The sequence below is a fragment of the Schistocerca gregaria genome, unplaced genomic scaffold (genome assembly GCF_023897955.1).
Source record: "Schistocerca gregaria isolate iqSchGreg1 unplaced genomic scaffold, iqSchGreg1.2 ptg000470l, whole genome shotgun sequence".
NCBI lineage: Eukaryota > Metazoa > Arthropoda > Insecta > Orthoptera > Acrididae > Schistocerca > Schistocerca gregaria.
The window spans coordinates 52,400-76,569 of NW_026061884.1; the positions used below are offsets into that span (position 1 = coordinate 52,400).

The 24,170-nt window shown below is 27.1% G+C and overlaps 4 long non-coding RNA genes across 5 annotated transcripts in view; 1 reads left to right on the forward strand and 3 right to left on the reverse strand.

Moving 5' to 3' along the window:
* The window catches only part of LOC126313189 (uncharacterized), a 125,844-nt gene that overhangs the window by 34,308 nt on the left and 67,366 nt on the right, over positions 1–24,170 (reverse strand). The gene's annotated exons all lie outside the window — the stretch shown is intronic.
* The window catches only part of LOC126313199 (uncharacterized), a 114,903-nt gene that overhangs the window by 18,857 nt on the left and 71,876 nt on the right, over positions 1–24,170 (forward strand). The window lies entirely within an intron of this gene.
* The window catches only part of LOC126313193 (uncharacterized), a 46,716-nt gene that overhangs the window by 17,405 nt on the left and 5,141 nt on the right, over positions 1–24,170 (reverse strand). The window lies entirely within an intron of this gene.
* LOC126313194 (uncharacterized) overlaps positions 1–24,170 on the reverse strand; it is a 31,308-nt gene that overhangs the window by 5,145 nt on the left and 1,993 nt on the right. Inside the window, exon 1 of one of the 2 annotated variants that reach the window (XR_007555067.1) lies at positions 11,172–11,721. The exons of the other annotated variant lie outside the window; for it this stretch is intronic. This is a non-coding gene — a long non-coding RNA (uncharacterized LOC126313194). Of the gene's footprint in view, positions 1–11,171; positions 11,722–24,170 lie in introns of those variants that run through there. 2 annotated transcript variants of the gene reach the window in all.

The window sequence follows — 24,170 nt, forward strand, 5'->3', positions numbered from 1 at the left end:
TTTATTTTCTTTGTTGGTTTAAAGATTTTATTTATCTCATTTGTTTAGTGAAATTTTTTGAGAAAAGTTAATAGAAGAGTTAAACTTCTAATTTTATGTTTTCAAAACATATGCTTTTCCTAAGCTAATTAACTTTATTCCTTAATTAATTTATCTCATGCGTTTGCGAAATGGACATTAATTAAGAAATATGTGAAGTAAATAATTGTTAAGATTTGACCTGTTATAATATAAGGTTCATCAACAGGTCGTTTACCAATTCACATTAGTAAGCATACAACAACTACTATAATTCGGAATAAAATTTGATTAATAGGGTAAAATTGAATGCCTCGGAATGGTGTTTTATTATAAAATGGTAAAATTATTAAGATTCTAATTGATAAAAATAATGCAATAACACCTCCTAACTTATTAGGGATAGATCGTAGAATTGCATATGCAAATAGGAAATATCATTCTGGTTGAATGTGAACTGGTGTTACTAATGGGTTGGCAGGTACAAAGTTATCTGGATCTCCTAATAGGTAAGGATTAATTAAACATAGTATAATTAATAATGATGTTATTATTACAAATGTAATAGAATCCTTAAAGGTAAAGTATGGATGGAATGGAATTTTTTCAATATCTCCATTTAGTCCAAGAGGATTATTAGATCCTGTTTGGTGAAGAAAAAATAAATGAATTGCTGCTATAGCAGCAATAATAAATGGTAATACAAAATGGAATGTGAAGAATCGATTTAATGTTGCATTATCAACAGCGAATCCTCCTCAAACTCATTGGACTAAATCTGTTCCTAAGTATGGGATTGCTGATAATAAATTAGTAATTACTGTTGCACCTCAAAAAGATATTTGGCCTCAGGGTAAGACATATCCTATAAATGCAGTTGCTATAACTAAAAATAAAATCACTGTACCAATTATTCAGGTATGTATATATATATAAGATCCATAGTAAATTCCCCGTCCTACATGTAAGTAAATACAAATAAAAAATATAGGTGCTCCATTTGCGTGTAAGGTTCGGATAATTCAACCATTATTTACGTCTCGGCAGATGTGTACTACACTACTGAATGCTATTTCAATATTTGATGTATAATGTATAGCTAAAAATAGTCCAGTTACGATTTGAATTACCAAACATAACCCTAATAGGGATCCAAAATTTCATCAAAATGAAATATTTGTTGGGGCAGGTAAGTCAATTAAAGAGTTATTAATAATTTTAATTAAAGGATGTCTTAATCGTAAGGGTTTATTCATTAGTAATTATCTTATTTTACGAATAGGTCCCTGATTAATATTGGTGATTTTAACAACTGCTAGTAGTGCTAAAAATAAATAAATTATTATTATTATTGTAATAATGAATGTTGGTCTATTATATAATTTTTCTAAAGATATTGTTATTTCTTGATAATTGATTGAATTATCAATATTTATAGTTTCGGTGTTTTTGAAAAAGTCTATAAATATAGATATATCTAGAATAATTAATATTAATATGATAAATACTCACATTATTAATGTAATAATTATAGTGATTGATTTAGGCTGAAATATTTCGTTTGATGCAATTCTTGTAATGTAAATAAATAATACTAGTATACCACCAAGAAATGTTAAAAATAAAATATATGATAATCAATATCTTTCTATTATTGTTCCTGTTATTAATCCAACTAGGAAGGTTTGAAGGATAATAAAAAGCATTATTGATATTGGGTGTCTTAATTTAATAAAATTAATATTTATTACATTTGATAATGATATAATTATTATTTTGATCATTTCAGGGGTTAGTTTATTTAAAATACCGGTTTTGGGGACCGATGATGGAAGCTTTTCCACCTCTGAAGTTTTAAAAGTGGGGGCTGGACTTATTTCCGGTTTACAAGACCGGCGTTTTTTTTAAACTATTAAAACTAATGTTTATATTCTCTATTTTTACTTCTTTATTGATTTATTTTGCTGGTGTTTATGTTTTTTCTTCTAAACATAAACATTTATTAATGGTTCTTTTGAGATTAGAATATATTGTTCTTTCTTTATTTATGTTAGTTATTGTTTTTCTTATTGAGTTTGATTATGATTATTTTTTTCCTGTTATTTTTTTAGTTTTTTCTGTTTGTGAGGGTGCTTTAGGTCTTTCTATTTTAGTTTCAATAATTCGTTCTCATGGTAATGATTTTTTTAATTCTTTTGGTTTATCTTTATGTTAATGTATTTATTTATAACTATTTTTTGATCCCTCTTTGTTTATTAAATAATTGTTGATGGTTGGTTCATTCTTTAATGTTTCTGTCGGGTTTTGTTTTTATAATTTGTGTTTATTCATATGCTGATTTGAATATAAATAGATATTATTTTGGTATTGATTATTTTTCTTTTAGTTTAATTTTACTTAGTTTTTGGATTTGTTCTTTAATAATCACTGCTAGAGGTTCAGTTTATTTAAGTTCATATCATTCTAATTTTTTTGTTTTTATGGTTTTGATTTTAATAATTATGCTTTATTGTTCATTTGCTAGATTAAGTCTTCTTTCTTTTTATATTTTTTTTGAGGCTAGATTAGTTCCTACTTTACTTTTAATTTTGGGTTGGGGTTATCAACCTGAGCGTTTGCAGGCTGGTGTTTATTTAATTTTTTTGTACTTTGGTTGCTAGATTACCTTTATTATTAGTTTTATTTAAGGTTTATGATTTTTCTAATACTTTATATTTTCCTTTATTGGTTGATTTTGGTTCTTATTATTTTATGTTTTATGTATTTATAATTTTGGCTTTTTTAGTTAAGATACCTATGTTTTTGGTTCATTTATGACTTCCTAAGGCTCATGTAGAGGCCCCTATTTCAGGTAGAATAATTCTTGCTGGTGTTTTATTAAAGTTAGGTGGTTATGGTATTTTTCGTGTTATAAAGGTTATTTCTTATTTGGGTTTAAAGTTTAATTATTTTTGATTGTCTTTAGGTTTATCTGGGGGTGTTATTGTAAGATTTATTTGTTTTCGTCAGGTTGATTTAAAGTCTTTAATTGCATATTCTTCTGTTGCTCATATAAGAATGGTTATTGGTGGATTGATGACTATGAATTGATGAGATTGTGTAGGTTCTCTTTCTCTAATGGTTGGTCATGGTTTATGTTCTTCTGGTTTATTTTGTTTATCTAATATTATTTATGAACGTTTAGGTAGACGAAGATTATTAATTAACAAGGGTATAATTAATTTGATGCCAGGAATGGCTTTATGATGATTTCTTTTAAGATCATCAAATATGGCTGCTCCTCCTTCTTTAAATTTGGTAGGTGAAATTAGATTATTAAATAGAATTATATCTTGATCTTCTTTTAGATTCTTTGCTTTGATTTTTTTATCTTTTTTTAGAGCTGTTTATACTTTGTATATATATTCTTATTCTCAGCATGGGAATTATTATTCTGGTGTTTATACTTGTTCTCTTGGTTATTTTCGTGAATATCATCTTTTACTTTTACATTGATTGCCTTTAAATATTCTCTGTTTAAAGGGTGAATATTTCTTTGTTTAGTTTGCTTAAGTATTTTAATTAAAAATATTGTTTTGTGGAATCAATGATATGAAGTTTTTCATCTTAGGCCGTGAATTTATTTTCTATTTGTTCTTTGAGTTTTTTTTCTTTGTTTATTTCGAGAACTATAATTTTTATTTTAGGTATTTATTATTTAATAATTGATTATAGAGTTTTTGTTGAGTGAGAGCTTTTCAATTTAAATGGTTCTATAGTTGTTATAACTTTAATTTTGGATTGAATATCTCTTATTTTTATATCTTTTGTTATATATATTTCTTCTTTGGTTATTTATTATAGAGAGGATTATATATCTGGTGAAAAGAATATAAATCGTTTTATTATTATTGTTTTAATATTTATTCTTTCTATAGGTTTTTTAATTATTAGTCCTAATTTAATTAGAATTTTATTAGGTTGAGATGGTTTAGGTTTAGTTTCTTATTGTTTAGTTATTTATTATCAAAATGTAAAATCTTATAGTGCTGGTATATTAACTGCACTTTCTAATCGTATTGGTGATGTTGCTATTTTAATTTCTATTGCATGAATGTTAAATTTTGGTGGTTGAAATTATATTTATTATTATGATTTTATTTCTAATTCTTTTGAAATAAAGCTCATTACTATATTAATTGTTTTAGCAGCTATAACTAAGAGAGCTCAGATTCCTTTCTCTTCATGACTTCCTGCTGCTATAGCAGCTCCTACTCCTGTTTCTGCTTTAGTTCATTCTTCTACTCTTGTTACTGCTGGTGTTTATTTATTAATTCGTTTTAGACCAATATTGGATACTTATAATTGTGGTTGATTTTTACTTTTAATTGGTTGTATAACTATATTTATGGCTGGATTGGGCGCTAATTTTGAGTTTGATTTAAAGAAGATTATTGCTCTTTCTACTTTAAGACAACTTGGTTTAATAATAAGAATTTTGGCTATAGGTTATCCAAAGCTTGCATTTTTTCATTTATTGGCTCATGCTTTATTTAAGGCATTATTATTTATATGTGCAGGTTCAATAATTCATAATTTGAAGGATTCTCAGGATATTCGTTTTATAGGATCAATTGTTAATTTCATACCTTTAACTTCAGTTTGTTTTAATGTTTCTAGTTTATCTTTGTGTGGAATACCTTTTTTAGCGGGATTTTATTCAAAGGATTTAATTATTGAGATGGTTTGTTTAAGATGAATTAATTGTTTAATTTTTTTTCTTTATTTTTTTTTCTACTGGTTTAACTGCTTCTTATTCTTTTCGTTTGTTTTATTATTCAATATCTGGTGATAATAATTTTTATTCTAGATTTTCTTTTGATGATAAGGGTTATTATATTTCATTTGGAACAATTGGTCTATTGTTTGTTGCTGTTTTTGGTGGTAGTCTTTTATCTTGATTAATTTTTCCTATTCCTCATGTGATTGCTTTACCTTATTATTTAAAGTTTTTAACTATTACAGTTGTTATTTTAGGTGCTTATTTAGGTTATCTTATTTCTAATTTTGATTTTTCTCATAATTTATTTTCTTTAAGTATACTTTCTTTTGTTAGATTTGCTGGTATTATATGATTTATACCTTTTCTTTCAACTAAGTTTATTAGATATATTCCTTTAAAAATAGGTTATTATTCATCTAAGTCATTTGATTATGGTTGAGGTGAATTACTTGGTGGTCAAGGTTTATATAGATTATTTATTTATTTAATTGGTTATATTCAAGGTTGATATGATTCTAATTTCAAGATTTATCTTTTAACTTTTATTTTTTGAATATTTATTTTGGTAATATTGTTTTTCGTTTACTTAAATAGCTTATAATTAGAGCGTGACACTGAAGATGTTATGGAAGTATTTTTACTTTTAAGTATTTATAAATATAGATATATTATTTTTACAGTGAAAATGTAATGTTTTATTTAAACTATATAAATTTTAGAAATGTTAACGGAGTTTAACCGCTAATATAAAAAGTTAGCAGCTTTCATATTGGCTTTACATTTCCTTAATTGGAACTATTATAGTTCAATTATATTATTAACAGTAATACGCCTCTTTTTGGCTTCAATTAATAAGAATAAGGGTAGTACATACCAATCTTCCAGGTCGAAACTGACTGCAATATTTCGCTTCTTATTCTATTTAAGGTTGATTGATAATATCAATACTTTTTGAATGCAACCCAAATGTTATATTTAACTACAACCCTTTATTCTGCTCATTGTAATGCTCCTTGGTTTCATTCATGGTATAGTCCTCCTAATAGAACTAGAATAAAAAATATTGTTGATACTGTTCAGATTATAATGTCTGAAGTTTTAAAAATAATTACAATTGGTAGAATTAGTGCAATTTCTACATCAAAAATTAAAAAGATTACTGCGATTAGGAAGAATCGTATTGAGAATGGTATTCGTGCTGATCTTTTTGGATCAAACCCACATTCAAATGGTGATCTTTTTTCTCGATCATTAATTAATTTTTTTGATAGTGTTGTTGCCAGGATTATAACAATTATTGGAATAATAAATCTAATGAAAACTCTTGTTGATAAAATTAGAATTGTTTTTCTTGATTTATATCAAGCTTTCTGATTGGAAGTCAAATGTACTATTTATACTAGAAAAACAATATCTACCTCATCAATAAATAGAGATATATAAGAATAATCATACTACGTCTACGAAGTGTCAGTATCATGCTGCTGCTTCAAATCCAAAGTGATGTCTTGGTGAAAATTGATTTATTGAGTGTCGAAGTAGACATGTTGATAAAAAGATTGTTCCAATAATTACGTGTAAACCATGGAATCCTGTTGCAACAAAGAATGTTGATCCATAAACTGCATCTGCAATGGTAAAAGGTGCTTCTCAATATTCATATGCTTGAAGTATTGTAAAGTATAGTCCTAATAACACTGTGAAGAATAATCCTTGTAGTGCTTGAGTATGATTAGATTCCATTAAACTATGATGTGCTCATGTTACTGTTACTCCTGATGCTAAAAGAATAGCTGTATTAAGTAATGGAATTTGTATAGGGTTAAAGGGTTGAATTCCTATTGGAGGTCATAGTATTCCTAGTTCAATTGTTGGTGCTAATCTTCTTCTAAAGAATGCTCAAAAAAAAGAAACGAAAAATAATACCTCTGATGCAATAAATAAAATTATTCCTCATCGTAATCCAATTGATACAAATCCTGTATGTAATCCTTGGTATGTTCCTTCTCGTACTACATCTCGTCATCATTGAATTATAGTTAGTAGGGTAATTCCAAATCCAATTATGAATAAGTTAATATTAAATAGGTGGAATCATTTTGCTAGTCCTGATACTAGGACTATTGCTCCAATTGCTCCTGTTAATGGTCAAGGTCTATAGTCTACTAAGTGGAATGGGTGGTTTGAGTGAGTTGTTAACATAGGTTTAATATACTTCTCTAGAATATAGAGTTCTTAGAATTGAGAAAACATAGGCTTGAATTATTGCTACTGCTGATTCTAGAATTAATAGAAGTATTTGTCCAATAATTAGTAATGAGATTAAGTTTATTGCTATAGATGGTCCTGTGTTTCCTAATAAGGTTAATAATAAGTGTCCTCCAATTATATTTGCTGCCAACCGTACTGCTAATGTACCTGGTCGAATAACATTACTAATTGTTTCAATTAGTACTATAAATGATATTAATGCAGGCGGTGTACCTTGTGGTACAAGGTGTGTAAATATATGATTAGTATGGTTAATTCATCCAAATAATATAAATCTTAGCCATATAGGTAGGGCAATTGCAAATGTTAATGCTAAATGTCTTGTTCTAGTAAAAATATAAGGGAATAATCCTATGAAATTGTTAAATAATATTATAATAAAAATTGAGATGAAAATGAATGTTGTTCCATTAAATGATTTTGGTCCAAGAAGTGTTTTAAATTCATTATGTAAGGTTAAATTTAGTTTATTTCAGATAATGTTAATTCGTGATGGTGTAAGTCAAAATAGTGATGGGATTAATAATAGTCCTAGAAATGTTCTAGTTCAATTTAATGATAAATTAAAGATGTTAGTTGATGGGTCAAATGTTGAGAATAGATTTGTTATCATTTTCAATTTAAGTTTTTTATTTCAATTGTTCCTTTTTCTGCTCTTTTAATAAGGTTAGGTTTAAATGAGAAGAAGTTTATTTGATTAAACAAGATTAATGTAGCTGAAAATATAATGAATAGTGAGAATCATATAAGAGGGGATATTTGAGGGATTTGGATATAATTTCCCCATCAGAAGTAGTCGTTAATTTACTATTATTTGGTTTAAGAGACCATTACTTACTTTCAGTCATCTGATGAATTTCAAGGTGTACTAATTTTTTTTAGTTACTTTAGATTGACACTCTAATGTTATTTATTTTAACTAACTCCTTAAATTATCTTAGATAATCACTTAATAAATAAATTTACTGAAGTTCTTTCAATTACAATTGGTATAAATCTGTGGTTTGCTCCACAGATTTCTGAGCATTGTCCAAAGAATAATCCAGGTCGATTTATTGTGAATGTTCCTTGATTTAACCGACCTGGCGTTGCATCAATTTTAACCCCTAATGCAGGAACTGCTCATGAGTGTAGAACATCTGATGCTCTTGTTAATACTCGTACTTCTGTATTTATTGGTAGGATTGTTCGGTTATCTACATCTAGTAGTCGGAATCCATCATTTTCTAGGTCTTGTTCTGGTGTTATATAAGTGTCAAATTCTACGTCTATGAAGTCTGAATATTCATATCTTCAAAATCATTGTCGTCCAATGGTTTTAATTGTAATTATTGCATCTACTGAATCATCAAGTAAATATAATAGTCGTAATGATGGAAGGGCAATAAAAATTAATGTAATTGCTGGTAAAGCTGTTCAGATTGTTTCAATTAAATGTCCATGAAGTATATTACGGTTAGTATAGGCAATAAATAATATATAACTTAGGGCATAACCTACAATTACTGTAATTAATAATAATACGACCATAGTATGATCATGAAAGAATGATAATTGCTCCATTAATGGTGAAGCTCCATCTTGAAGAGATAAATTTGATCATGTTGCCATTAATAAATATTTTCTAATAAAAGGTCAAACCTTTATTTGTAGAGCTTAAATCTACTGCACTAATCTGCCATATTAGAATCTAGAGATTAATGGTAATTCTGAGTAACTATGTTCTGCAGGAGGGTTATTTTGTAGTCATTCTGTTGATCTTCTTATGTTAGCTCTAAATATAATTGCTCGGTTTGTAATCATTCTTTCTCATATAATTACAATGAATATAATGATTCCTACAATAGAAATTGTAGACCCAATTCTTGATACTACGTTTCATGATGTATATGCGTCTGGGTAGTCAGAGTATCGTCGAGGTATTCCTGCTAATCCTAGGAAGTGTTGAGGAAAGAATGTTAAATTTACTCCAATGAATATAATTGTAAATTGGATTTTTAATCATGTATTATTTATAGTTAATCCTGTAAGTAGTGGATATCATTGAATGACACCTCCTATAATTGCAAATACTGCTCCTATAGATAATACATAATGAAAGTGGGCTACTACATAATATGTATCATGTAATACAATATCAAGTGATGAATTTGCTAATACTAATCCTGTTAATCCACCAATTGTAAATAGGAAAATAAATCCTAGAGCTCATAATAATGGTGGATTGAACTTGAATTTAGTTCCATATAATGTAGCTAATCATCTAAATACCTTAATTCCTGTAGGTACAGCAATAATTATTGTTGCTGATGTAAAATATGCTCGTGTGTCAACATCCATTCCTACTGTAAATATATGATGTGCTCATACAATAAATCCTATTAGTCCAATTGATAGTATAGCATAAATTATACCTAACGTTCCAAATGATTCAATTTTTCCTCTTTCTTGACATACAATATGTGAAATAATTCCGAACCCCGGTAGAATTAAAATATAAACTTCTGGGTGTCCAAAGAATCAAAATAGATGTTGATATAGAATTGGGTCACCCCCTCCTGCAGGGTCAAAGAATGATGTATTTAAATTTCGATCTGTTAATAATATAGTAATAGCTCCTGCTAAAACTGGAAGTGAAAGAAGGAGAAGTAATGCTGTAATAGCTACAGATCATACAAATAAAGGTGTTTGATCTAAAGTTATACTTTCTGATCGTATATTAATTGCTGTTGTAATGAAATTCACTGCACCAAGAATAGATGATACACCTGCTAAGTGCAGTGAAAAAATAGCTAGAGGGTCAAAGAATGATGTATTTAAATTTCGATCTGTTAATAATATAGTAATAGCTCCTGCTAAAATTGGAAGTGAAAGAAGGAGAAGTAATGCTGTAATAGCTACAGATCATACAAATAAAGGTGTTTGATCTAAAGTTATACTTTCTGATCGTATATTAATTGCTGTTGTAATGAAATTCACTGCACCAAGAATAGATGATACACCTGCTAAGTGCAGTGAAAAAATAGCTAGATCTACAGATGCACCCCCGTGTGCAATAGCTCCTGCTAGAGGAGGGTAAACTGTTCATCCTGTACCAGCACCATTATCTACTATAGAAGATGTAAGAAGAAGGGTTAGTGAAGGTGGTAGTAATCAAAAACTTATATTATTTATTCGTGGAAATGCTATATCTGGTGCACCAATTATTAGTGGAACAAGTCAATTACCAAATCCACCAATTATAATAGGTATTACTATAAAGAAAATTATTACGAATGCGTGAGCTGTAATAATAACATTATAAATCTGGTCATCCCCAATTAGAGATCCGGGTTGGCCAAGTTCAGCACGAATAAGTATTCTTATTGATGTTCCTACTATTCCTGCTCATGCTCCAAATGTGAAGTATAAAGTACCAATGTCCTTATGGTTTGTTGAGAATAATCATTTTTGCGGTAAGATGGCTGAATTTTAGGTGGTAGACTGTAAATCTACTTATGAGATGTTTTCTCTCTTATCATATTTAGGTCTTATATTCAATTATGATTCTAGACTGCAATTCTAGAGGTGTAAAATTTTACTAAGGCCTAAAAGATTATTCTTTTAATTATAACTTTGAAGGTTATTAGTTTGATTAACTTAAGTCCTTAGTATAATGAAATTAAGGTTGATGTTGAAATCAATCCTATTGTTGAAATTATTACTGTTATAGGAAGAATGATTCTTGATTTTTGGGACTTTATCTTTATAGATCACGAATTTTCTGTGTATGATATAATTAGAGCTGAGAATCTAATACGTATATAGTAGTAGAGTGTAATTTTAGTTAATACAACTATAATAGTTATAATAGTTGTTATATTGTTTTCTATTAATGATTGTATTACAATTCATTTTGGTAAGAATCCAAGGAATGGTGGTAGTCCACCTAAAGATAATAAAGATAAGAATATTATGAATTTAATTTCGGTTTTTATATTTCTGGCTGAATAAATTTGATTTATGAAAAATAAATTTATTTGCTTAAATAATAAAACTATAATTAATCTTAATAGTGAGTAAATAATGAAGTATAGTTCTCAGATGTTTTCTCTGACTGTTAATGATCTAATTATTCAACCTAGATGTCTGATTGATGAATATGCTAAAAGTTGTCATAAGGATGTTTGATTTAAACCTCCTATTGCCCCAATAATAATTCTTAAGATAATAATTGTTCAAATAAAAGTTCTTAATTGAATACAATAAGATAAGACCATTATTGGGGCGATTTTTTGTCATGTTATTAATGTTAAACATTTATTTCATCTTGATGCTCCTATAACTTCTGGAAATCAGAAATGGAAAGGTGCAGCTCCAATCTTTAATAATAGTCTAGATCTAATTATTATTGATGGGATAAATTCTGTTTCCCATCCCATTGGATATTTTATTTGAATCAGCAAAATTGAAAATAATAATATTGTCGATGCTATTGCTTGGACAATAAAATATTTAATTGATGATTCATTTATTATTATATTTTTATTTCTTGTTAGGAGCGGAATAAATGAAAGTAAGTTGATCTCAAGTCCTATTCAAACCCCAAATCAGGAATTTGATGAAATGGACAGGATCGTTCCTATCATTATGTTGATAGGAAGAGAAGTTTTGTAGAGTTGTTGGTCATTAAAAAGGAGAGGATTGATACCTCTATAAATGGGGTATGAACCCATTAGGTTGTTTAGCTTACCTTTTTACATTAAGGTGTATGATGCACGTTAGTTTTTGATACTAAAGGAGGTAGTATCTTATGTAATTTTAATGAAGGTAATTTTATTTACTTTATTTACCCTATCAAGGTAACCCTTTAATCAGGCACTTCATTTATTTAATATATAAATCGAAACTTTTTTTTTGAAATTCTTTTATGTATTATTTTGTTTAATTAGGATTAATTTATCCTGCTCATTTTATTTCTTTTATATATATATATAATAAATAATTTATATTAATATATTACATTTAATTGAAATTTAAAGTATTATAAGTTCATCTTACCATTATCAATTGATTATTTTAATGCAATTATTTACCTAGGATTATAGCTACTTATGTTTTTAGCTTAAAATAGGTTATTATAATATAATATATAATAACATGAAATTTAATATTTAATATTATTATAATTGGATATAATAAATAAAATTATTAATTTAAATATAAAATATTATAATTAATATAAATAATTATATTAATTATAATAATATAATTATGTTAATTATCTATAATTAGATTATTTAACTAATATATATGAAAGTTAACTTAATATAAAAAAAAGAATTCATATTAATAACATATTATATTAAATTACATAATTGTATAAAATATATTTATTATATTATTTAATCTTTCTTTATTTATTAGTGAAAAGAAAGATTAAATAAGAAAGAATATAATACATTTATTGCTATACATGTTCCATATTAATCTTTAATTATATATAATAGAGAAGTTGTTGTGGTCATACATAGGGGCGTTTCTTTTTTTTTTGTTAATGTTTGTGGATTTTTTCTTTTTTTTTCTTTAAATATTTGAATCTTTTATTTTTTCCTGAATTAATAGATTTAAAATATTCTTATTTTTTATTTTTAAAAGTTTTATTCTTGCTTGTTTATTCACTTTTTCTTTGTATTATATGTAAGTTTTGTTAGACTAAATGTTCTTTTTGCAGTAATTTGATTTAATTATCAAGTGATTTTGGATTTAGCAATTGATTTAGTATCGGCAGAATTCGTGCCAGCAGCCGCGGTTATACGATTGATACAAGTGAATATTATTGGTTAAAACAGTTGTTTATATTATTAGGGTTGAAATATAAATTTGTAAGGTGTAATGTTAAAATTTATTTGTGGCCCTTTTTATGAATCTGTGAAATTTAAATAATAAACTAGGATTAGATACCCTATTATTTTAAATGTTAATTATATTTACCAGGGTACTATTAGTTAAGGTCTTTAAACCCAAAGAATTTGGCGGTATCTCATTCCATTCAGAGGAACCTACCCCATGATTGATAATACACGATTTATAAATAATTTATAGTTAATGTATCATAATTATTATTAAATTATTTATAGAAATGAGATGTTAATCGTTTCCCTAGATATCTAGTTTCTTAAGAAAAAATTTAATTTTTTAAAGTTATTTGTTTTTATTTAATTTTTTAAGTAAAAATATTAACTTATTTATTCTTTAGGGGATAAGCTTTGAAGTTAATAACCTATAATTTATTTTATAGAAATATAATAGTAAGCTTTAAACCAGCTATCTTTAAGATTACGTTTTAGTTCATTATTTTTTATTTTGATTTTATAAATATTTTAGGTTTTTTATTAAGATTATTAATTTAATTTTAAAATTTTTGTAATAATGATAGAATTAGTATATTTATTTGTATGAAATTTTTACCTTGTGAACTTATTATAAGGAACTAGGCAAAATTGATTTCCGCCTGTTTATCAAAAACATGTCCTCTTGTTTATATTTTGAGGTCTGGCCTGCTCACTGAGCGTATTTTTAAAGAGCCGCGGTATTTTGACCGTGCAAAGGTAGCATAATCATTAGTCTCTTAATTAGTGGCTGGAATGAATGGATTGACGAGAAATCAACTGTCTCTTAATAAATTTTTGAATTTAACTTTTGAGTCAAAAGGCTTAAATTCTTCTTTAGGACGAGAAGACCCTATAGAGCTTGACATTTTACTTTTATATAGTTTTTTGTTTGTCTTTCTATATTTAATGATGATGTTTTGTTGGGGTGACATGAAGAATAGATAAACTCTTCATTATTATATCATTTATTTATGTTTGTTATTTTGATCCATAATTTATGATCATAAGATTAAGTTACCTTAGGGATAACAGCGTAATTGTTTTTGAGAGCTCATATCGACAAAGCAGATTGCGACCTCGATGTTGGATTAAGAAAAATTTTGGGTGCAGGAGCCCAATGATTAGGTCTGTTCGACCTTTAAATTCTTACATGATCTGAGTTCAGACCGGCGTGAGCCAGGTCGGTTTCTATCCTAAGATTGTTAATCCATATTAGTACGAAAGGACCATATGTTTAAAATATTTTTTGTTATATTGATTAATATTAATTTATTTACTATTTTGACAGATTAATGTGTTGAATTTAGAATTCATTTATGTAGATTTTTTCTACAAATAGTATTGATACTTTATGATTTATTTATATTTATTTTGAATTTTCTTTTATTGGTTATTTGTGTTTTAATTAGTGTTGCCTTTTTAACTTTATTAGAGCGTAAGGTTTTAGGTTATATTCAGATTCGAAAGGGTCCAGATAAGGTAGGTTTTGTTGGAATTCCTCAGCCATTTAGAGATGCTATTAAGTTAATTTGTAAGGAGCAGCCAATTCCTATTATATCTAATTACCTACTTTATTATTTTTCCCCTGTTTTTAATTTAATGATTTCTTTAGCCGTTTGAGTAATTTTTCCTTATTTAACTTATATGTGTTCTTTTTCTTATGGATTTTTATTTTTTTATGTTGTACTAGATTAGGTGTTTATACTGTTATAATTGCTGGTTGATCTTCTAATTCAAATTATTCATTATTAGGTTCTCTTCGTTCTGTTGCTCAAACAATTTCTTATGAAGTTAGTTTAGCTTTAATTTTATTGTCTTTAATTATTTTAATTGGTAGTTTTAATATGTTTGATTTTATAAACTATCAGCATTATTGTTGATTTATTATTATTTCTTTTCCTTTAGCTTTAGCTTGTTTTGCTTCTTGCTTAGCTGAAACTAATCGTACTCCTTTTGATTTTGCTGAAGGGGAATCTGAGTTAGTTTCAGGATTTAATATTGAGTATGGTGCGGGTGGTTTTACTTTAATTTTTTTAGCTGAATATACTAGAATTGTCTTCATAAGAATGTTATTGGCTTTAATTTTTTTGGGCGGTAATTTTTATTCTTTTATATTTTTTATTAAGCTTGCTATTATATCTTTTGGTTTTATTTGGGTTCGTGGAACATTACCACGGTTCCGTTATGATAAATTAATGTACTTAGCTTGAAAAAGTTTTTTACCTTTATCTTTGAATTTTTTTATTTTCTTTGTTGGTTTAAAGATTTTATTTATCTCATTTCTTTAGTGAAATTTTTTGAGAAAAGTTAATAGAAGAGTTAAACTTCTAATTTTATGTTTTCAAAACATATGCTTTTCCTAAGCTAATTAACTGTATTCCTTAATTAATTTATCTCATGCGTTTGCGACATGGACATTAATTAAGAAATATGTGAAGTAAATAATTGTTAAGATTTGACCTGTTATAATATAAGGTTCTTCAACAGGTCGTTTACCAATTCACGTTAGTAAGCATACAACAACTACAATAATTCAGAATAAAATTTGATTAATAGGGTAAAATTGAATGCCTCGGAATGGTGTTTTATTATAAAATGGTAAAATTATTAAGATTCCAATTGATAAAAATAATGCAATAACACCTCCTAACTTATTAGGGATAGATCGTAGAATTGCATATGCAAATAGGAAATATCATTCTGGTTGAATGTGAACTGGTGTTACTAATGGGTTGGCAGGTACAAAGTTATCTGGATCTCCTAATAGGTAAGGATTAATTAAACATAGTATAATTAATAATGATGTTATTATTACAAATGTAATAGAATCCTTAAAGGTAAAGTATGGATGGAATGGAATTTTTTCAATATCTCCATTTAGTCCAAGAGGATTATTAGATCCTGTTTGGTGAAGAAAAAATAAATGAATTGCTGCTATGGCAGCAATAATAAATGGTAATACAAAATGGAATGTGAAGAATCGATTTAATGTTGCATTATCAACAGCGAATCCTCCTAATACTCATTGGACTAAATCTGTTCCTAAGTATGGGATTGCTGATAATAAATTAGTAATTACTGTTGCACCTCAAAAAGAAATTTGGCCTCAGGGTAAGACATATCCTATAAATGCAGTTGCTATAACTAAAAATAAAATCACTGTACCAATTATTCAGGTATGTATATATATATAAGATCCATAGTAAATTCCCCGTCCTACATGTAAGTAAATACAAATAAAAAATATAGGTGCTCCATTTGCGTGTAAGGTTCGGATAATTCAACCATTATTTACGTCTCGGCAGATGTGTACTACACTACTGAATGCTATTTCAATATTTGATGTATAATGTATAGCTAAAAATAGTCCAGTTACGATTTGAATTACCAAACATAACCCTAATAGGGATCCAAAATTTCATCAAAATGAAATATTTGTTGGGGCAGGTAAGTCAATTAAAGAGTTATTAATAATTTTAATTAAAGGATGTCTTAATCGTAAGGGTTTATTCATTAGTAATTATCTTATTTTACGAATAGGTCCCTGATTAATATTGGTGATTTTAACAACTGCTAGTAGTGCTAAAAATAAATAAATTATTATTATTATTGTAATAATGAATGTTGGTCTATTATATAATTTTTCTAAAGATATTGTTATTTCTTGATAATTGATTGAATTATCAATATTTATAGTTTCGGTGTTTTTGAAAAAGTCTATAAATATAGATATATCTAGAATAATTAATATTAATATGATAAATACTCACATTATTAATGTAATAATTATAGTGATTGATTTAGGCTGAAATATTTCGTTTGATGCAATTCTTGTAATGTAAATAAATAATACTAGTATACCACCAAGAAATGTTAAAAATAAAATATATGATAATCAATATCTTTCTATTATTGTTCCTGTTATTAATCCAACTAGGAAGGTTTGAAGGATAATAAAAAGCATTATTGATATTGGGTGTCTTAATTTAATAAAATTAATATTTATTACATTTGATAATGATATAATTATTATTTTGATCATTTCAGGGGTTAGTTTATTTAAAATACCGGTTTTGGGGACCGATGATGGAAGCTTTTCCACCTCTGAAGTTTTAAAAGTGGGGGCTGGACTTATTTCCGGTTTACAAGACCGGCGTTTTTTTTAAACTATTAAAACTAATGTTTATATTCTCTATTTTTACTTCTTTATTGATTTATTTTGCTGGTGTTTATGTTTTTTCTTCTAAACGTAAACATTTATTAATGGTTCTTTTGAGATTAGAATATATTGTTCTTTCTTTATTTATGTTAGTTATTGTTTTTCTTATTGAGTTTGATTATGATTATTTTTTTCCTGTTATTTTTTTAGTTTTTTCTGTTTGTGAGGGTGCTTTAGGTCTTTCTATTTTAGTTTCAATAATTCGTTCTCATGGTAATGATTTTTTTAATTCTTTTGGTTTATCTTTATGTTAAAGTATTTATTTATAACTATTTTTTGATCCCTCTTTGTTTATTAAATAATTGTTGATGGTTGGTTCATTTTTTAATGTTTCTGTCGGGTTTTGTTTTTATAATTTGTGTTTATTCATATGCTGATTTGAATATAATTAGATATTATTTTGGTATTGATTATTTTTCTTTTAGTTTAATTTTACTTAGTTTTTGGATTTGTTCTTTAATAATCACTGCTAGAGGTTCAGTTTATTTAAGTTCATATCATTCTAATTTTTTTGTTTTTATGGTTTTGATTTTAATAATTATGCTTTATTGTTCATTTGCTAGATTAAGTCTTCTTTCTTTTTATATTTTTTTTGAGGCTAGATTAGTTCCTACTTTACTTTTAATTTTGGGTTGGGGTTATCAACCTGAGCGTTTGCAGGCTGGTGTTTATTTAATTTTTTATACTTTGGTTGCTAGATTACCTTTATTATTAGTTTTATTTAAGGTTGATGATTTTTCTAATACTTTATATTTTCCTTTATTGGTTGATTTTGGTTCTTATTATTTTATGTTTTATGTATTTATAATTTTGGCTTTTTTAGTTAAGATACCTATGTTTTTGGTTCATTTATGACTTCCTAAGGCTCATGTAGAGGCCCCTATTTCAGGTAGAATAATTCTTGCTGGTGTTTTATTAAAGTTAGGTGGTTATGGTATTTTTCGTGTTATAAAGGTTAATTCTTATTTGGGTTTAAAGTTTAATTATTTTTGATTGTCTTTAGGTTTATCTGGGGGTGTTATTGTAAGATTTATTTGTTTTCGTCAGGTTGATTTAAAGTCTTTAATTGCATATTCTTCTGTTGCTCATATAAGAATGGTTATTGGTGGATTGATGACTATGAATTGATGAGGTTGTGTAGGTTCTCTTTCTCTAATGGTTGGTCATGGTTTATGTTCTTCTGGTTTATTTTGTTTATCTAATATTATTTATGAACGTTTAGGTAGACGAAGATTATTAATTAACAAGGGTATAATTAATTTGATGGCAAGAATGGCTTTATGATGATTTCTTTTAAGATCATCAAATATGGCTGCTCCTCCTTCTTTAAATTTGGTAGGTGAAATTAGATTATTAAATAGAATTATATCTTGATCTTCTTTTAGATTCTTTGCTTTGATTTTTTTATCTTTTTTTAGAGCTGTTTATACTTTGTATATATATTCTTATTCTCAACATGGGAATTATTATTCTGGTGTTTATACTTGTTCTCTTGGTTATTTTCGTGGATATCATCTTTTACTTTTACATTGATTGCCTTTAAATATTCTCTGTTTAAAGGGTGAATATTTCTTTGTTTAGTTTGCTTAAGTATTTTAATTAAAAATATTGTTTTGTGGAATGAATGATATGAAGTTTTTCATCTTAGGCCGTGAATTTATTTTCTATTTGTTCTTTGAGTTTTTTTTCTTTGTTTATGTCGAGAACTATAATTTTTATTTTAGGTATTTATTATTTAATAATTGATTATAGAGTTTTTGTTGAGTGAGAGCTTTTCAATTTAAATGGTTCTATAGTTGTTATAACTTTAATTTTGGATTGAATATCTCTTATTTTTATATCTTTTGTTATATATATTTCTTCTTTGGTTATTTATTATAGAGAGGATTATATATCTGGTGAAAAGAATATAAATCGTTTTATTATTATTGTATTAATATTTATTCTTTCTATAGGTTTTTTAATTATTAGTCCTAATTTAATTAGAATTTTATTAGGTTGAGATGGTTTAGGTTTAGTTTCTTATTGTTTAGTTATTTATTATCAAAATGTAAAATCTTATAGTGCTGGTATATTAACTGCACTTTCTAATCGTATTGGTGATGTTGCTATTTTAATTTCTATTGCATGAATGTTAAATTTTGGTGGTTGAAATTATATTTATTATTATGATTTTATTTCTAATTCTTTTGAAATAAAGCTCATTACTATATTAATTGTTTTAGCAGCTATAACTAAGAGAGCTCAGATTCCTTTCTCTTCATGACTTCCTGCTGCTATAGCAGCTCCTACTCCTGTTTCTGCTTTAGTTCATTCTTCTACTCTTGTTACTGCTGGTGTTTATTTATTACCTCGTTTTAGACCAATATTGGATACTTATAATTGTGGTTGATTTTTACTTTTAATTGGTTGTATAACTATATTTATGGCTGGATTGGGCGCTAATTTTGAGTTTGATTTAAAGAAGATTATTGCTCTTTCTACTTTAAGACAACTTGGTTTAATAATAAGAATTTTGGCTATAGGTTATCCAAAGCTTGCATTTTTTCATTTATTGGCTCATGCTTTATTTAAGGCATTATTATTTATATGTGCAGGTTCAATAATTCATAATTTGAAGGATTCTCAGGATATTCGTTTTATAGGATCAATTGTTAATCTCATACCTTTAACTTCAGTTTGTTTTATAGTTTCTAGTTTATCTTTGTGTGGAATACCTTTTTTAGCGGGATTTTATTCAAAGGATTTAATTCTTGAGATGGTTTGTTTAAGATGATTTAATTGTTTAATTTTTTTTCTTTATTTTTTTTCTACTGGTTTAACTGCTTCTTATTCTTTTCGTTTGTTTTATTATTCAATATCTGGTGATAATAATTTTTATTCTAGATTTTCTTTTGATGATAAGGGTTATTATATTTCATTTGGAATAATTGGTCTATTGTTTGTTGCTGTTTTTGGTGGTAGTCTTTTATCTTGATTAATTTTTCCTATTCCTCATGTGATTGCTTTACCTTATTATTTAAAGTTTTTAACTATTACATTTGATATTTTAGGTGCTTATTTAGGTTATCTTATTTCTAATTTTGATTTTTCTCATAATTTATTTTCTTTAAGTATACTTTCTTTTGTTAGGTTTGCTGGTTCTATATGATTTATACCTTTCCTTTCAACTAAGTTTATTAGATATATTCCTTTAAAAATAGGTTATTATTCATCTAAGTCATTTGATTATGGTTGAGGTGAATTACTTGGTGGTCAAGGTTTATATAGATTATTTATTTATTTAATTGGTTATATTCAAGGTTGATATGATTCTAATTTCAAGATTTATCTTTTAACTTTTATTTTTTGAATATTTATTTTGGTAATATTGTTTTTCGTTTACTTAAATAGCTTATAATTAGAGCGTGACACTGAAGATGTTAAGGAAGTATTTTTACTTTTAAGTATTTATAAATATAGATATATTATTTTTACAGTCAAAATGTAATGTTTTATTTAAACTATATAAATTCTAGAAATGTTAACGGAGTTTAACCGCTAATATAAAAAGTTAGCAGCTTTCATATTGGCTTTACATTTCCTTAATTGGAACTATTATAGTTCAATTATATTATTAACAGTAATACGCCTCTTTTTGGCTTCAATTAATAAGAATAAGGGTAGTACATACCAATCTTCCAGGTCGAAACTGACTGCAATATTTCGCTTCTTATTCTATTTAAGGTTGATTGATAATATCAATACTTTTTGAATGCAACCCAAATGTTATATTTAACTACAACCCTTTATTCTGCTCATTGTAATGCTCCTTGGTTTCATTCATGGTATAGTCCTCCTAATAGAACTAGAATAAAAAATATTGTTGATACTGTTCAGATTATAATGTCTGAAGTTTTAAAAATAATTACAATTGGTAGAATTAGTGCAATTTCTACATCAAAAATTAAAAAGATTACTGCGATTAGGAAGAATCGTATTGAGAATGGTATTCGTGCTGATCTTTTTGGATCAAACCCACATTCAAATGGTGATCTTTTTTCTCGATCATTAATTAATTTTTTTGATAGTGTTGTTGCCAGGATTATAACAATTATTGGAATAATAAATCTAATGAAAACTCTTGTTGATAGAATTAGAATTGTTTTTCTTGATTTATATCAAGCTTTCTGATTGGAAGTCAAATGTACTATTTATACTAGAAAAACAATTATCTACCTCATCAATAAATAGAGATATATAAGAATAATCATACTACGTCTACGAAGTGTCAGTATCATGCTGCTGCTTCAAATCCAAAGTGATGTCTTGGTGAAAATTGATTTATTGAGTGTCGAAGTAGACATGTTGATAAAAAGATTGTTCAAATAATTACGTGTAAACCATGGAATCCTGTTGCAACAAAGAATGTTGATCCATAAACTGCATCTGCAATGGTAAAAGGTGCTTCTCAATATTCATATGCTTGAAGTATTGTAAAGTATAGTCCTAATAACACTGTGAAGAATAATCCTTGTAGTGCTTGAGTATGATTAGATTCCATTAAACTATGATGTGCTCATGTTACTGTTACTCCTGATGCTAAAAGAATAGCTGTATTAAGTAATGGAATTTGTATAGGGTTAAAGGGTTGAATTCCTATTGGAGGTCATAGTATTCCTAGTTCAATTGTTGGTGCTAATCTTCTTCTAAAGAATGCTCAAAAAAAAGAAACGAAAAATAATACCTCTGATGCAATAAATAAAATTATTCCTCATCGTAATCCAATTGATACAAATCCTGTATGTAATCCTTGATATGTTCCTTCTCGTACTACATCTCGTCATCATTGAATTATAGTTAGTAGGGTAATTCCAAATCCAATTATGAATAAGTTAATATTAAATAGGTGGAATCATTTTGCTAGTCCTGATACTAGGACTATTGCTCCAATTGCTCCTGTTAATGGTCAAGGTCTATAGTCTACTAAGTGGAATGGGTGGTTTGAGTGAGTTGTTAACATAGGTTTAATATACTTCTCTAGAATATAGAGTTCTTAGAATTGAGAAAACATAGGCTTGAATTATTGCTACTGCTGATTCTAGAATTAATAGAAGTATTTGTCCAATAATTAGTAATGAGATTAAGTTTATTGCTATAGATGGTCCTGTGTTTCCTAATAAGGTTAATAATAAGTGTCCTGCAATTATATTTGCTGCCAACCGTACTGCCAATGTACCTGGTCGAATAACATTACTAATTGTTTCAATTAGTACTATAAATGATATTAATGCAGGCGGTGTACCTTGTGGTACAAGGTGTGTAAATATATGATTAGTATGGTTAATTCATCCAAATAATATAAATCTTAGCCATATAGGTAGGGCAATTGCAAATGTTAATGCTAAATGTCTTGTTCTAGTAAAAATATAAGGGAATAATCCTATGAAATTGTTAAATAATATTATAATAAAAATTGAGATGAAAATGAATGTTGTTCCATTAAATGATTTTGGTCCAAGAAGTGTTTTAAATTCATTATGTAAGGTTAAATTTAGTTTATTTCAGATAATGTTAATTCGTGATGGTGTAAGTCAAAATAGTGATGGGATTAATAATAGTCCTAGAAATGTTCTAGTTCAATTTAATGATAAATTAAAGATGTTAGTTGATGGGTCAAATGTTGAGAATAGATTTGTTATCATTTTCAATTTAAGTTTTTTATTTCAATTGTTCCTTTTTCTGCTCTTTTAATAAGGTTAGGTTTAAATGAGAAGAAGTTTATTTGATTAAACAAGATTAATGTAGCTGAAAATATAATGAATAGTGAGAATCATATAAGAGGGGATATTTGAGGGATTTGGATATAATTTCCCCATCAGAAGTAGTCGTTAATTTACTATTATTTGGTTTAAGAGACCATTACTTAGGTGTACAAATTTTTTTTAGTTACTTTAGATTGACACTCTAATGTTATTTATTTTAACTAACTCCTTAAATTATCTTAGATAATCACTTAATAAATAAATTTACTGAAGTTCTTTCAATTACAATTGGTATAAATCTGTGGTTTGCTCCACAGATTTCTGAGCATTGTCCAAAGAATAATCCAGGTCGATTTATTGTGAATGTTCCTTGATTTAACCGACCTGGCGTTGCATCAATTTTAACCCCTAATGCAGGAACTGCTCATGAGTGTAGAACATCTGATGCTCTTGTTAATACTCGTACTTCTGTATTTATTGGTAGGATTGTTCGGTTATCTACATCTAGTAGTCGGAATCCATCATTTTCTAGGTCTTGTTCTGGTGTTATATAAGTGTCAAATTCTACGTCTATGAAGTCTGAATATTCATATCTTCAATATCATTGTCGTCCAATGGTTTTAATTGTAATTATTGCATCTACTGAATCATCAAGTAAATATAATAGTCGTAATGATGGAAGGGCAATAAAAATTAATGTAATTGCTGGTAAAGCTGTTCAGATTGTTTCAATTAAATGTCCATGAAGTATATTACGGTTAGTATAGGCAATAAATAATATATAACTTAGGGCATAACCTACAATTACTGTAATTAATAATAATACGACCATAGTATGATCATGAAAGAATGATAATTGCTCCATCAATGGTGAAGCTCCATCTTGAAGAGATAAATTTGATCATGTTGCCATTAATAAATATTTTCTAATAAAAGGTCAAACCTTTATTTGTAGAGCTTAAATCTACTGCACTAATCTGCCATATTAGAATCTAGAGATTAATGGTAATTCTGAGTAACTATGTTCTGCAGGAGGGTTATTTTGTAGTCATTCTGTTGATCTTCTTATGTTAGCTCTAAATATAATTGCTCGGTTTGTAATCATTCTTTCTCATATAATTACAATGAATATAATGATTCCTACAATAGAAATTGTAGACCCAATTCTTGATACTACGTTTCATGATGTATATGCGTCTGGGTAGTCAGAGTATCGTCGAGGTATTCCTGCTAATCCTAGGAAGTGTTGAGGAAAGAATGGTAAATTTACTCCAATGAATATA